This window comes from Octopus sinensis, linkage group LG14 (genome assembly GCF_006345805.1).
Source record: "Octopus sinensis linkage group LG14, ASM634580v1, whole genome shotgun sequence".
NCBI lineage: Eukaryota > Metazoa > Mollusca > Cephalopoda > Octopoda > Octopodidae > Octopus > Octopus sinensis.
The window spans coordinates 8973299-8991128 of record NC_043010.1 but is presented as its reverse complement, the minus strand read 5'-3'; positions in this window follow the sequence as shown (position 1 = coordinate 8991128).

Below are 17830 nucleotides of genomic sequence, written 5' to 3'. Positions count from 1 at the left end.
GCATCTTCATTATCATGGTCTTTGTTGTTGTCATTATCATCATTGCTATCATCATCATCATCGTTGGAAATTATGTCTTGCTTGCACATTTCCATTTCTAACATTTTTCAAATGACTGGAGATCCTTTCTATCAATAACCACTTTACAGAATATATAGGATATGTTTCAGTAAGACACCAGCACTAGAGAGGAAGCCTTGTCCATGGCTAGGCTAAAGAGAGCTCTCTACTCTATATTGATTTTGGTTGGTTACTAATCACTTTACAAAGCATAATGAGTACTTTGTTTTGTGTCACTAGCAACAAATGATTGTCATATACCTATTTCTTTACTACCCACAAGGGGCTAAACACAGAGAGGACAAACAAGGACAGACAAACGGATTACGCTGATTACATCGACCCCAGTGCATAACTGGTACTTAATTTATCAACCCCGAAAAGATGAAAGGGAAAGTCGACCTTGACAAAATTTGAACTCAGAACGTAGTGGTGGACGAAATACCACAAAGCATTTCGCCTGGCATGCTAACGTTTCGGCCAGCTAACCACCTTATGTCATATACCTAATGAGAAGAAAGTGGAGGTGCATGGTTTAGTGGTTAGGGTGTTGAATTCATGGTTGTAAGATTGTGGTTTCAATTCCTGGATTGGGCAAAGCATCGTGTTCTTGAGCAAAACACTTCATTTCACATTGCTACTGTCCACTCAGCTGACAAAAATGAGTAATCCTGTGATGGACCAGCATCCAATCCAGGTGGGGAATATATACACCTGAGTCTATATGACTCGGTAAGGAACTTTATTTACTAGCTAATGAGAAGGAAAAAGATGGAGGTCAAAGAGGACCAGAATGATAGATATATGATGGGAGTGAGAGTGTGATAAAGGTGGGTGTAAGGGGGGAAATAAACAGAGAGAATGATAGACAGCTTGCAGATGATTATTGGTAAGGAGGAAGGAGACAAAGTGATAGAAGATCGAGTACCGGAAGTGAGAGAATGATTGAGGAGAGAATAAGTGTATGATGGAGAAGAAGGCAAAAGGATTAGAGAGAGAGAGAGAGGAAGGAGTAAAGTGAGAAAGAATGATGGAGAGCATTGAAGATCAGAGAAGTAGAGACAGTAGAAGAGTTTGATGTCAATAATGAATGATAGAGGAAACGGTAATGGGAGAGAGGAACTGATAGTTAGCAATAAAGAAAGGGTAATGGTAAGAGGGAGATAGTATGTAAACAGATCTAACAAGGGGTTCCGTCACTCATTATACGAACAGATGAAGAAATACACGAAGACTTATAAGTAAAAAAAAAATGATCAGAAGAAACCCAGATGTTGTTATAATACAACCTAAACTCCATCACGAACCATAAACAGCGCCATAATCTTTATAGCTATTTTTCCATACTTACATGAGTTAAATGGGTTCTCTCCAGCACAACACATGGCCATAAATGTCAGCCCTTGCGGCATATTCTTCATGATCCATAGCCACTTCAGATCAGTGTTGTGATGGGGCATTTGTGTGTATATGTGTATGTCTGCATCCCTCTGCGTGCGTGAGTGTGTGAATGTAATCATAACAAGAGAAATATTCTAAATGGTGCATTAGGATACTATAAGTTAATTAGACCAAGCATATATATATTATATATATATATATATATATATATATGCTTAGTCTAATTAACTTATTTTATTTTCTAGATGGTGATAAAAGGTGGTTTTTTGTAATTCTTATATAATATATATACTATATTTTGTGAATTTGATTTAGTATTTCAAAATTGAATTTTTCCTTGTAAGTTAGGAATAATATTCCCTGAAATAATATATATATATATATATATATACATATATATATATATATATATATATATATATATATATATATATATATATATATATATATATGCAGGTATGTATTAATATATATATATATATAAACACATACATATATACATATATACATATATATATGTGTATACACACACATATATATATAAATAAAGAATACACTGTGAGACTGAATCTGTGAGAGTGAACATGGTTGCACAGTGATCTTCTTAAACAAACAGCCATGCCTACCCCTAAAATAATAATCCTCATGCTAGGTGGGATTTGAACCCACACATTCTGGATTAGAAATAGAGTGCACTAAACCTTGAACTACAGGTGTGAGTAAACCATAAAAAAAAGGCGCAGGAGTGGCTGTGTGGTAAGTAGCTTGCTTACCAACCACATGGTTCCGGGTTCAGTCCCACTGTGTGGCACCTTGGGCAAGTGTCTTCTGCTATAGCCCCGGGCCGACCAATGCCTTGTGAGTGGATTTGGTAGATGGAAACTGAAAGAAGCCTGTAGTATATATGTATATATATGTGTGTGTGTGTGTTTGTGTGTCTGTGTGTGTTTGTGTGTCTGTGTTTGTCCCCCTAGCATTGCTTGACAACCGATGCTGGTGTGTTTATGTCCCCATCACTTAGCGGTTCAGCAAAAAGAGACCAATAGAATAAGTACTGGGCTTACAAAGAATAAGTCCCAGGGTTGAGTTGCTCGATTAAAGGCGGTGCTTCAGCATGGCCGCAGTCAAATGAGTGAAACAAGTAAAAGAGTAAAAGAGTAAAGAGTAAACATGACAGAAATAAAATGGAATTATATGAACTGAGGAGAGACGGGGGCTATATATAAATCTATACTTATGTGGAAGTAGCGTGAATCTTTGGGTTTTATGGAAGTCTGTTGATAAAGCGTCCGTTATCTAAATTTAATTACGATCAACAGTTTAAACATGGATTATTTAATATAAAATGTCTGGAGCAATTACTCTAGTGACAGTATATTTGTTAATCATATGTGTTTGATTCAGTTATAAGGCGAGTGGTTTTAATGCTAACTCATTATATCAGTATGGGTCTGAGTAATGTATCTTTCATGGCCTTAAGATTTAGGTTCAAACTTGAAAGGAAGGAACCTGTATTTTAAAAGAAAAGACAAAAGGAGTGCAAAAAATTGGTTGCAATTGATAGCAAGTACACAAACGCATTACACACAGAAACAACACACACACACACACACACACACACACACACACATACACATGTGTATATACACTGATATGTGTGTGTATATATATATATATATATAGATAGATAGATAGATAGATAGATAGATAGATAGATAGATAGATAGATAGATAGATAGATAGATAGATAGATAGCTCGATAGATATAGATAGATAGATAAATGGATGGATATACATCCATACATATGTATAAATATGAACACTTAAGTTTCTCTCTCTCTCTCTCTCTCTCTCTCTCTCTCTATATATATATATATATATATATATATATATATATCTATCTATCTATCTATCTATCTATCTATCTATCTATCTCTCCTCTCTCTCTCTCTATATATATATATATATATGAGAGAGAGAGAGAGAGATATACAGACATACATATATACATATACATGTATATATATTTATACACACATCTATATATACATGCATGCATACATACATATATACATATATTATCAGTGGGTCATCAATAAGTCAGGAAGAAAGTTCACTTTAAATGAATTTCAAGTATATTCCTAGTTATGGCATATAATATTCTGACCAGTTACATGACATAGCCAAGAATATGATATATATATATATATATTTATGGGTTTGTATACATACATGGACACATGGACACTTAGAAACGCAAAAATGATAGAAATAAAAAGGAGAATAGGAGAAAATGAAAGAAAAGTAGAGAGAGAGAGAGAGAAATCTATCTATACAGCCTGCACAAATGTTAAGACATGTTCTTTTCCTAAAAGGTTGTAGTTAACCTCTCTCAGGCAACCACTAATGCATTTTTGTGGGTGTAGGAAATAGATTTATATCATGACTTACTTTGATGAAAGACTCTGTGATTTTAAAAGAGACATTTCTTGTGATTGTACATTCGGTTCGCTTGGCAGTTATGACAGATAGCAATTTGGGGAACATTTTCAAGAATGACAGCATGGTCCATGGCATTTAATAATAGTGGCAGTGGCTTAAACATAGTCCAGGTTTTCTACTGATTGTGATTTCATACGGTTCCGAACAGTTGTCTTCTTTTAAGGTTAAGGGATTGATATATGTATACATGTGTTTGTATGTGTGTGTAAGAGAGAGAGAGAGACAGAGAAACAGAGAGAGAGAGAAACAGAGAGAGAGGTGGGTATATTTACCAAAACTACTGTAAATACAGTGTAAACTTCAAATGTTGTAAAGTATTTTGGAGCGGAAATACAGACAGAAGAATTGCAGTTGTTCTTATTAGAACTGCCATTATTGCAGGGATTACTGGTGCCATTGACAGTGGTGGTGGTGGTGGTGGTGGTGGTGGTGGTGGTGGTGGTGGTGGTGGTTGTGGTGGTGGTTGTGGTGGTGGTAACATTGTTGCTCTTGTTATTGTTGTGGGTGTTTAGTCTCACCTCAACCTTGAATGAGCAAACATATAACTAAAGATATTCCAACCATGACCATCCTGCTTTTTTCCTATGTTGAGAAAGCCAAAGACCACATTACCCAATGTGTCCTTCTTAAGATGGCTGGATATGATATAAAAGAGATTCAGCTGCTATTTCTAGCAAAAGGAAAACACCCTCATAATATATACATGCATTTTTATACCGTTAACCTTTTATGTTTTACATATTTCAATCACTGGACAATGGCCCATGCTGGAGCATCTTCAAGAGTTTAGTCAAACAAATTGACCACAATTCTTATTTTTTTTAAGTTTCAGAACAATTCTGTTTGTCTCTTACCAAAACCACTGAATTACCTGAATGTGAACAAACCAACACCTACTGTTAATTGGTTAAGGCACTCATACACACACATACACACACACAAACATATATACACACACACACATACATACATACATACATACATACATACATACATACATATATATAACAATTTGATTCAATTCTGTGCTACTTCATAGAATTGTTTCACAGGCCCCTAATGGGAGCTCAATTCTTTCATGCTTCAGTCGTTCTAGAAACCTGAAGGAGTTGGGCTCCCATTAGGGGCTTGCAAATCTTGAAGTAGCACTGAAGTGAATCAGACTGTTTTAAATAATACATGCAATTTCTATTAAATGTGCTGAGTGCTCTTTTTTTACGTTTGTCCACTCACTCATGTATACATATACATATACATATATATATATATATATATATATATATATATATATAGCCAAGTACTCTTCAGGCCAAGGATACCTTGGTTAGATTAAAGGCTACGTTGTAGCAAGGGAGGAACATGTTAACATAAAAATTCTGACTGAATCCTCTTTGTATCAACATGTACCTCTTTGCGACATATATCATCATCATCATCATCATCATCGTTTAACGTCCGTTCTCCATGCTAACATGGGTTGGACGGTTCGACCGGGGCTCTGGGAAGCCAGAAGGCTGCACCAGGCTCCAGTCAGATCTGGCAGTGTTTCTACGGCTGGATGCCCTTCCTAACGCCAACCACTCCGTGAGTGTAGTGGGTGCTTTTTACATGCCACCATATATATAAATTTTTTTCGTAATGGGATAAAAATCCAAGGCTGTGTAGATTTTAGAACTTTTATAGATAGAAGGTCTTACAGCTGTTTCCAGGATATTTATTATATCCCTTCATCGGAGACAGTGTGAGAGGATGGTTAAGCAATAGTTAATTTAGATAAGATATAAAATAGAGAGTGAGGTGGAAGAAAATAGATGTGAGATATGTAGAGATATTGCATTTCTAGATCCATATTTTTAAGTAGAATGGTATGCATATAATATTCCAATACCTTATGAGTAAAATCCAATAGTACTTAAAATTGGTCATTCCAAGTATAGAGTTTATACACAGTGTCTTTGAATCAAGGGTTTTATTTTTATGTATATATAAGTAATTATTTGAATTTTGGGTATATGCCTATTAGGTTACAGCATAATTTTCAGTGAATCTACATCAGGAATTCTGCAGTGTTCATTTACTTTGTAATTAATGAGGGAAACAGAAAATGGGTTTGGTGCAAATCTTTATTCAACGTGATAATCATTTCAACCCATCCTGCAATCTGTAGTGGGATATCTTTTTATTCCAAACACCCGAGGTGACACAGGCTGCACTGATTGATGCAACACAACTAGAGACACAATATATTACCTGTAAGGAACAGATGCAGGATGGGTCAAGACAATTACCACATTGAGTGGCTGTGTGGTAAGTAGCTTGCTAACCAACCACATGGTTCCAGGTTCAATCCCACTGCGTGGCATCTTGGGCAAGTGTCTTCTGCTATAGCCCCGGCCCGACCAATGCCTTGTGAGTGGATTTGGTAGACGGAAACTGAAAGAAGCCTGTCATATATATATGTATATATATGTGTGTGTTTGTGTCTGTGTTTGTCCCCCTAGCATTGCTTGACAACCGATGCTGGTGTGTTTACGTCCCCGTCACTTAGCGGTTCAGCAAAAGAGACCGATAGAATAAGTACTGGGCTTACAAAGAATAAGTCTCGGGGTCGATTTGCTCGACTAATAGGCAGTGCTCCAGCATGGCCGCAGTCAAATGACTGAAACAAGTAAAAGAGTAAGAGAGAATATATATACACAGCTGGCTTGCACACAATTTCTGCCGACTAAATTCACTCGCAAGGCATTGGTCAACTTGGGGCTCTAGTAGAAGACATTTGCCCAAGTGGCTGAACCGGTTGGGACTGAACCCCAAACCACATGGTTGCAAAGCAAGCTTCTTAACCACACAGTTTTGCCTGCTCCAACATGTCTGTGTGTAAGTACTTTCATGTATATGCATGAATGTATGTATGTATGTATGTATGTATGTATGTATGTATGTATGTATGTATGTATGTATGTATGTATATGTATGTATGCTTGTAAGTAAGAGATGAGTGTATGTTTGCAGTGAGGAGATAGGGATATATATATATTATATATATATATATATATATATATATATATATGTATATATATAGAGTGTTGTATACTGTCAACTTAACATGACAGTCCTGTAAGGGAATTACACCACTGCTGTTTACCCTAGGAAGCATCGACGCTTCCTGTCGGCCTTGTGACACTTTTCCTGTGTCCTTGGTGTTGGGGGTGTTTGTCTCCCCTTCGTAAATATATAAGGACACAGGAAATGTGTCGAAGCTGACAGGAAGCGTCGATGCTTCCTAGGGCTAAACAGCGGTGGTGTAATCCCCTACTGTCACGTTAGATTGACAGTATACAACCACTCTATCGCTCCACCACTGTACATATCTCTATGAGATATTTAGAAATTTAATATTTCTGATATATATATATATATATATATATATATATATATATATATATATACCTGTGGCTAACATACTTTTAAAATATCTGAGAACTATAAATTATATTAGAGATATAAATAAGAGGAATAGCCACCAATGTGGATTCCTAATATCCTATAAGAAGATGCTAAATCGCCTTACCACAAAGAATATGTTCACAAGAACGTATGCAAGCAAGAGAAATTCTGGCATTTGCTAAAATTTCTGAGAACCTATTTTTTGTGGCAAGGTGATTTGGCGTCTTCTTCTAGCATATTAGGAATCTACCTTGGCGGCTATTCCTCTTATATATGTCTATGTGTGTGTGTTTGCATTTATGTTCATGTACATTACTGCATTTGTGCGTGAGTGCATGCATATATTAGTTTTTGTCTTTGAGTGCTTAGATATATATACTCTTTATTCTTTTACTTGTTTCAGTCATTTGACTGCGGCCATGCTGGAGCAACGCCTTTAGTCAAGCAAATCGACCCCGGGACTTATTCCTTGTAAGCCCAGTACTTATTCTATCGGTCCCTTTTGCCAAACCGCTAAGTGACGTAAACACACCAGCATCGGTTGTCAAGCAATGCTAGGGGGACAAACACAGACACACAAACGTATATACGACAGGCTTCTTTCAGTTTCCGTCTACCAAATCCACTCACAAGGCTTTAGTCGGCCCGAAGCTATAGTAGAAGACACTTGCCCAAGGTGCTACGCAGTGGGACTGAACCCGGAACAATGTGGTTGGTAAGCAAGCTACTTACCACACAGCCACTCCTACGCCTATATATGTGCATATATGGTTTTTTTTAATGAATATATTTACACACAACTACGTACACCATGTACAAACATATGTCAAATATAGACTTACTTGATAGCTTTCTCATTTTATTCAAACTAATTTTCCAAATTTCTTGATGAAAAATTCACAAGGAATATTTCGATCTGGTTTGCGAAAGGAGAACAGAGTGGGGAGATGGAATATCTTCGAAATGAATTTGTAATCTTCTATCACTTTAGTTATGTTTAAAGAAATTGTAATAGTGTCAACATTTAACATTTTTATACTTTTGTGAATGTGTATGCATGCATGTGGATATGTGTTCTTACATATACACACACATATATGTTCATATATATATATATATATATATATAATATATGTATTTATGTATGCTAAATATATATATATAGGATATATATATATATATGTATATAATACATATATATATATGTATGTATCTATTGATATATATATATATATATATCTATATATATATATATATATATCGTATATATATACATATATATATGTATATATATATATATATATATATATATATATATTGTGTGTGTGTATATATATATATATATATTATATATATATATATGAGAGAGAGAACAGGAGAGATAGGTATATACATATATATAGTTACCTATATCAGAAACACTCACTTATGCACACTTACACAAGCTCACACATATATGCATCCTCACATACACTCATATATATATATATATATATATATATATATATACATCATTACAAGAAGTTTAAGAGAGAGAGAGAGAGAGAGAGAAAGGAGGGGAGGGAGAGAGAGAAAGGGAAAGAGAGATAGAACGAGATGAAGGAATTTGTTTTCTGGTTCGATATATGCTCTCTGGGCGACTTAATATCAAGTGTTACTGCCAGAGCAGAACATCAATCATACGTAAATTTATTTAGCAAAGAGAAGTTTTGGCACCATGGGCATTAGTGATGATCATTAGTTTTACTGTCTTCATTTGTTTGCAACCTATCACGGCCTCTCTGTCAAAGATCATACCATCAACTCTGTGATAGACTTACCAATTTCCTTGAAAGGTTGGGCGGCGGCACAGGAAAATTTTTATTTTCTTATATTTTTGTATTTTTTTTTTCATTTGGTTTTAATTCCTCACTCAAGTTTTTGTTTTCTTTGTTTCATTTTGCACTGTTTGTTTTGTTTCAGACACACAGACACACAGCATATCATATCTTATTACATCTTGCTGAATGTTTCCCTCTTCATCTTCTTTTTATCTTCCTCCAGCCACCCACCCCTCCCCCCTCCCTTTGCCTTCTTTATTCTATTCTGCTTTGCGTTTTGCTTGTTTTTTTTTGTTTCTTTTCTCTTTTTTTTTTTGTTCCTGACTGATGTTTCATCTTTTGGAGCCTTTCTAATGTAATAGATATATATTAAAATGCATTAAAACAGTGTGTGCATCAGTGCACTTGAATCATGCATGCATGTGTGTAAGCATACTATCTTTCTCTTTAAATACATACATGCCTACATGCATGTAGATATATATACATATATATATATATAATATATATATATATATATGATATAAATATATATATATATATATATATATATATATATATATATATATATATATTATATAAATATTATATATATATATACACAAATATATATATATATATATATATATTATAATATATATATATATATTATATATTATATATATATATATATATATATATATATATATATGTATGATATGCATACACATGAATGTATATATATATGTATACATATTATATATAAATAAATATATTTATATATATATAGTTATGTATCTATATATATATATAATATATATATAATATATATATATATATGTATGTGTGTGTATGTATACACACACACATACACGCATTTATAAATCAGTATAAATGTATATTTAAATATATAAATACATATACATTTATACCCACATACACAAATTCACACATTTACGTATTTGGGGGAAAAACCAGTATGAATGTGTTTATATGAATATAAGTGCATGCATGTATGAGATGAAGAGAAGGAAAGCGAGTTTGTTTGTGTTTATAAATGTATATTAATGCCTATTTTACTCTATCAAGCTCAAAGTATATATAAACAAAGATCTTAGAAGAAGTACAAAGTTATTAAATGGAGCCATTGGGGAGTTGAACCAACAACCTCTGGAATTCGGCTGAACGCTCTGCTGGTTTGCAGTTGCAACTACACACATATACATCTTCCCTGCCTTAGATAGCTTTTGAATTGAATACATGTGTGCATGTATATGTGTGTGTGTGTATGTGTGACTATATATATAAATATACATACATAAATATATATATATATATATATATATATATATATATATATATATATATAATATATATATATGTATGTATGTATGTTTGTATGTTTGATGTATGTGTGTGTGTATATATGTATAAATATGCATCCATGTTTGTTTTACGTAAATTATATACAACAATGATTTAACATTAAACTGAAGTTATTATTCAATACTTTTTAATACATTTCCTATTTATCAAATTTTGCAACGGAAAAGTTAACAGTGACTTTGAAGTTTTTGACTTGCTTGCTGTCACCAGACAGTCTGATGACAGTGAAAATTTGAAGACACCATCAGCCTCTTCCTCATAAAGATTAATATATATATATAATGTACACTCACATACATATATCTTTTATCTTTTACATTTTATCTTTTACATTTTATCTTTTGCTTGCTTCAATGATTAGACTACAGCCATACTGGAGCACTACCTCAAAGAATTTTAGTCAAATGAAATAATCCTAGTACTTATTTTCCTTTTTCAGTCTGGTATGTATTCTATCAATCCCTTCTGCCTAACCACCAACTTATGGAGGTATAAATGCATGATAACATATATGCATATATGGCAGGCTTCTTTCAGTTTTCATCTGCTGAATCCACTCATGAGGCTTTAGTCAGCCCAAGGCTACAGTAGAAGACAACTACCTAAGGTGTCACGCTTTGAGACTGAACTTGGAACTATGTTGATGAGAAGCAAACTGCACCTATATTTATGCATATGAGGCGGTGAGCTGGCAGAAACGTTAGCGTGTCGGGCGAAATGCTTAACGGTATTTCGTCTGTCGTTACGTTGTGAGGTTCAAATTCCGCCAAGGTCGACTTTGCCTCTCATTCTTTCGAGGTCGATAAATAAAGCACCAGTTTCGCACTGGGGTCGATGTAATCGACTTAATCCCTTTGTCTGTCCTTGTTTGTCCCCTCTATGTTTAGCCCCTTGCGGGCAGTAAAGAAATATATATTTATGCATATGAAACAATTGATTTACTGGAGAGCTAATATGGTTTGATTTATGAAGAAATATCTGTCAGCATTGCACCTGTATGTTCAGTGTAATTAGACTCCATGTTTAAATTTACAGAGGAGTGGCTGTGTGGTAAGTAGCTTGCTTACAAACCACATGGTTCTGGGCTCAGTCCCACAGCATGGCATTTTGGGCAAGTGTCTTCTACTATAGCCCCGGGCCGACCAAAGCCTTGTGAGTGGATTTGGTAGACGGAAACTGAAAGAAGCCCATCGTATATATGTATATATATATGTATGTGTGGTGTGTGTGTATATATTTCTGTGTCTGTGTTTATCCCCCCTGCATCGCTTGACAACCGATGCTGGTGTGTTTATGTCCCCGTAACTTAGCAGTTCGGCAAAAGAGACTGATAGAATAAGTACTAGGCTTACAAAGAATAAGTCCTGAGGTCGATTTGCTCGACTAAAGGCGGTGCTCCAGTATGGCCACTGTCAAATGACTGAAGCACATAAAAGGGTAAAAGAGTAAAAGAGCCTTTTGGTTTCTTATTTTTCGTTATCTGGAAGAAATTCTTTAGCGATAAATGTCTGAGAAAATTTATGTAGCCATAAATGTCTGAGAAAATTTATGTAGCTTACTGTAGACCATTTGAATAAATTATTTAATTATAACAGTAAATATTTAGCTTTATTCTAAAATACTTTTACTGTTTTCTGAACATTATGGAAGTTTAGATCTAGGAGTAAGAAGCAAAGGACTCTTTAAGACATCAGGTTTGGATCAAGCTTGCTTCCTTCTCCTTTCCGTTTGCCAGTTCAGCATGTTGTATCGTTGCCAACTACGAAGTAATTGTATTATTTTAGTCGATGCCCAACAACGACCAAATAATCTGGTACATCGATGGGAGAAAATATAAATCTTCTGTATTCCTATCATGTGCAGGTATCTCCATAATATAGAAGTCCTCTCATCTTGCACTGTCCAATTACTTCATCTTAAATGAGATATAGAATAATCCGTGAAAATGGCAAAGCATATGTCAATTAAATATCGAATGTAGATTTGGCAGGATGAGTTGAAGTTTAGATTTATTGTTGTTCTTCTTTTGTAATGGTGTCTGACTGTTCTGACATTGAATGAGTCTTAATTAGTTTGAAGTCATGATTCTTTTGTTGTGAGACATGTATATTCTCTCTAGGTTTATAACTTTTAACTTATTTTAAAAGAAAGTATATATATATATATATATATATATGTATTTGGCATTGCTTTGAAACTACTTTCACAATCTAAATATATGTTCTGTGATACAGAATTTATTCAGTCGTTATTTTACTATGTATGTGTTGCACAGTTTTCACTAATTCTAGAAGATATTCACATGTAATCTATTATGATATCAATCTTCTTAAAATAAAATTGAGTTCATAAAGCTTTTGAGACTTCTAGCGTAAGATCTACTAGTAACAGTTAATATACTTCACTGGTGAGGTATATGATAAGACCAAAACATATTTGAAGTTGTCACCAGGCTGATAAAAAGCAAAAAAAGACTCACTCCAAATTCTTTTCTACTCTAGGCACAAGGCCCGAAATTTATGGGGAAGGGGGCCAATCGATTAGATCGACCCCAGTATACAACTGGGACTTATTTATCGACCCCAAAAGGATGAAAGGTAAACTTGACCTCCGTCGAGTTTGAACTCAGAACGTAAAGACAGATAAAATACTGCTAAGCATTTCACCTGGTGTGTTAACATTTCTTCCAGCACACCACCTTAGTCTCATTGCATATGACATTGGCTTTTTTAGATTAATCTCATTTAATCTAAATTTTGAAGTTGTCTCCCCTGTTTCTTGACCAGAATTAAACACCGAAATAATGGATTCTGTTTTATTTTTCACTTCATTTGTAATTTTAATTAGTTAAAATTTCTGGGCTCATTACACCAGCAATGTTACCACCCACATTACTACTTCAGATCTACCTTATAGAATGTGCTACTGCTCTCAAAAACAACAAGAATGGAACAACATCCATAGCATTAACCACTAATGTTGTACGTGTTAACATATAACATAACCTTCAGTTAATCCTTTCGCAGCAACCAAACAATGTTTTCATAGTCAAGAATATCTGAATTTCCTGTTTAACTTTTCAGAGCCAGAAAATACAAAAGCTTTGAAGAGCAATTTGCTTTATGCAAAAAGCTCCAATATTTCATACATTAGCAAACTTCTCTCATTGCATGTATGTTATTTTTATTAATTTTCTATTGCAATTTGTGAACAAGAATGTCATTGGTTAAAGCTTCCCAATGAGATAATCACTGGTTCATTGCATTTCTGATGGTAACAGGGACAAAGAAATGTCTAATTTTATGCAGAATAAACACTTCTCAAGGTAATTTGCTCATGCAGTAACAGTGTTTTGATTTTCAGTTGATGTTTATATCCTTCAGTGAAATACATTAGCAATACATCCACACACACAAACACTCACACATAAGCACATGCACATACACGCACACAAACACACATACACACACACATACACACACAGAGTGTGGGTTTCTACACTGTTCAAATCTATCATAGTCTACTCACAATCAATAGGTCACAGGTAAGTCATACAGTATTTATATATATGCATATATATATATAATACAAATAAGAAAATAGAGAAACAAATTTAGTTTGTTCGTCAACTTTCGGATATTAAAATGTTGAATTATTTATTCATTTAACAAAATGAGGACCTTAATAGCTTACATATATATCTTATAATTCAATACATATAAGATAAGAATACAAATTATAAAAATCATAATATAAATTATTGAAATCATTAAAATCACTTCTTACAGCTGTTTCAGATATATATATATGTATATGTATATGTATATATATGAGAACTCAATATATTTAGTAGGACACCACTTTATGTATTCATGTACTTGATGTGACCCAGACTACATTGATCAATGCAGTGCAATTGGATGCACAACATCCCACCCATAAAGGAGAGGGACTGAAACAATCATCATACTAAATAAAGACTACTACCAAATCTATCTTCAATTTCCTTCATCAATTATTATTACTAGCAGAAAGATTGCCCTCTGGGTGGTTTGCTGCTAGCCTCTTGATAACATTTTCACATGTGATTCCCAATACTAAAATTTTTATATTACATCTAAATATTTCTTTGTATAGTAGTGCTCACTTGCTTAGTAAATATTGCTTTCATTATTTTATCACAGTCATAATCTTTTTTAACCCTTTCGTTACCAACCCGGCTGAAACCAGCTTTGGCTCTGAGTATAAATGTCTTGTTTCCATAAGTTTTGAATTGAAATCTACCACCAAACCTATGTCACAGTTAATGTTCCTAACACTAGCTGAATGATAACCAAGTTATTTTCCTAAATACTTTGTTATATTTAAAGTAAATGAAAGAAACACAGAGCATCTCAAAATAAATACAGTAACGAAAGGGTTAAACAAACATCACAGTAGTCCAACAACAGAGGGAGAAGCAGTTTCTCAAGTTTTACTTTCCCCTCATAGCAACATAGAGATTTCAGTTCAGCTGCCCATCTGTAAGTTTTGCAGTGTTAGTTTCATGACACTGCCTAAATACAGATGCATTGACATAACAATATGAAGGGGAGGATTAGTATTTTAGAGTTAGTTAAGGCTATGGTTTCATTACACGTTCACACAGCGTACATTTCAAATGTTTTGTACATTACACCAGTATTTAAGCAGTATCATTAAGGGACCTCTGTATTTAAGTATCACCAGATTCACTTCAACATTAAAATTTCACCCGCCAAGATCGACTTTGCCTTTTATCCTTTCAGGGTCGACAAATTAAGTACCAGTTGTGTACTGGGGTCGATCTAATAACCTAGCTCCTCCCCCAAAATTTCAGGCCTTGTGCTTAGAGTAGAAAAGAACATTAAAATTCCATTTGAGTCAAAATATTTTTGTTGCTTTGAAACCATGTCCTGTTCACTGACAAAACTTCACAAAAGTGATGCAGCACGAAGTTATGTCAATGAGCACACACACACACACACATTCATTGCCTTTCATTTGTATGTATGCGTCTCTATGTGTGTGCACAAGTGTGTATTGGTGTGTGTGTGTGCGGGTATCACTATTGAAGTTGCTCATGCAACTTGTTTGTGTATACATTGGTTTAGTGGTATAGAATGTTTGGAAGGCGGCGAGCTGGCAGTAATGTTAGCACACCGGGCGAAATGCGTAGCCGTATTTTGTCTGCCATTACGTTCTGAGTTCAAATTCCGCCGAGGTCGACTTTGCCTTTCATCCTTTCGGGGTTGATAAATTAAGTACCAGTTACGGACTTGATGTCGATATAATCGACTTAATCCGTTTGTCTGTCCTTGTTTGTCCTCTCTGTGTGTAGCCCCTTGTGGGCAGTAAAGAAATAGGTATAGAATGTTTGGAAACCATAAATAAGGTGCAATTTTGGAGTAATTGTTGGTACCTGTTTTCTTATCCTCATCTTCTAGTAGTAATTACCCAACTTTTGAGAGTCTCCTCACAGCTATCCTGCATTCAAAAATTATACAGGTATTTAAAAAAAATTCCACTCAATAAATAGTGTTTCTACATTATGTATACATTAATAGAATCAACTATTGGTTTTCTAAATAGTGAATGGAATCTTAAAAGAGAAAGTGTGAGACTTTGCAAATGAAAATGGAATACTCCGCAGTGAATGCAATGAATATTTAAATCTGTGAAGAATTATACACAGTGAATGCAATGAATATTTAAATTTGTGAGAAATTTGTGAGTTAAAAAATTTGAATAAACTTGATAAATTGAAATTTTGAGAAATTTCTTAGAACATGAATTTATAAAAATATTTCCAGACGGTCAACCCTTTAATAATTGCTTTCTTTTAGTACTTTTAGTAATTGTTACATAGCTAACTAATAAGCAGCTTTCTCCATTATAGTATAGACTACTACTATTATATATATATATATATATATATATATATATAAAACTGAAGTTGTGTGAGAGTCTGTCTCTGATTTAGATTCCTAACTACTCCCACATTTTGCAGTGTAGTTTAACCAAAAGAGGGTATCTTATAGTCGTGATTCATATCGAGCCCTTCTGGGTATTAGCGCGCGTCTACAATGAGTCTATGATTTAAAAAAAATTACCATAATTTTTTCGTTTTTTTAATGCATTTTTTGCTCGGTTTATATAAGGGAAGTAACTCTCTAAAAATGCTTATATAGTTATTTCCCTTACAAACCCGAGCAACGCCAGGCGATACTGCTAGTATATATATATGCATATATATATATATGTGTGTGTTTATGTGTGTGTGTGCACGTGTGCATGTGCATGTGTGTATGTGTGTGTTAAATAAAAAGCGACAACAAAGCTGGGGCTGTGTGAAATTTTCAGGACATTTATAAAAAGAAAATTAGTCCTACAGCTGTTTCAGGGATATTAGGAATATCCCTTCACTGGAGGCGACGTGAAATGGTTACATAGAGGGAAACAGTAGAGTTCAATATAAGGAGTTATATACACATGCGTACATATACACACATACATACATAAATGTCCTGAAAATTCCACACAGCCTTGGCTTTGTTGCCTCATTTTATTTAACATATGCAGGCTCATACACGACCCACATTAGACTCCTCACTCGTATTATTATTGAACTGAGAGGTTAACTGCAGTCCTTCTATAGAACTTACATAGCCTTACCTTCCATCATCATCATCGTTGTCTTGACCGTGGTCGAGACAATGGAATTTACCATGCTACGCCAGACTTCACGGTCCATCATGGCATTACGGAGGTCCTGTTGCTGGATGCCTGTATCCCTGGAGATTACATCAGGGTAGGAGAGTGTGCGCCCTCTGGTACCGCGAGTAGATGGCTTCCAGAGGAGAAGAGTAGAAATTACCTCTTTTTCAGCTCTACAACAATGTCCAGCAAACTGGACTCTCTAACCTTCCACCTTGGGTCTTCTGGATACCAATATCTCTCATATAGAATATTTCTCATTAAGAATGGAATGTCCAATTTTCTTATAAAGCAAGTTTGACAGTCGATAACTCTAATGTGTCATCCTGATAATTCTTTGTTTTATAACATTGAAGCAGTTATATCATCACTTTTGAATATGCAATTCATGGTGTCTGATTACATTGTGTTTTCTCTTGTAAATCAATTTTTTGTGAACCCATGAATAGATAAAAAAATTAGTGTCATTTATGAATATGAGTTACGCCGTGGAACCGATG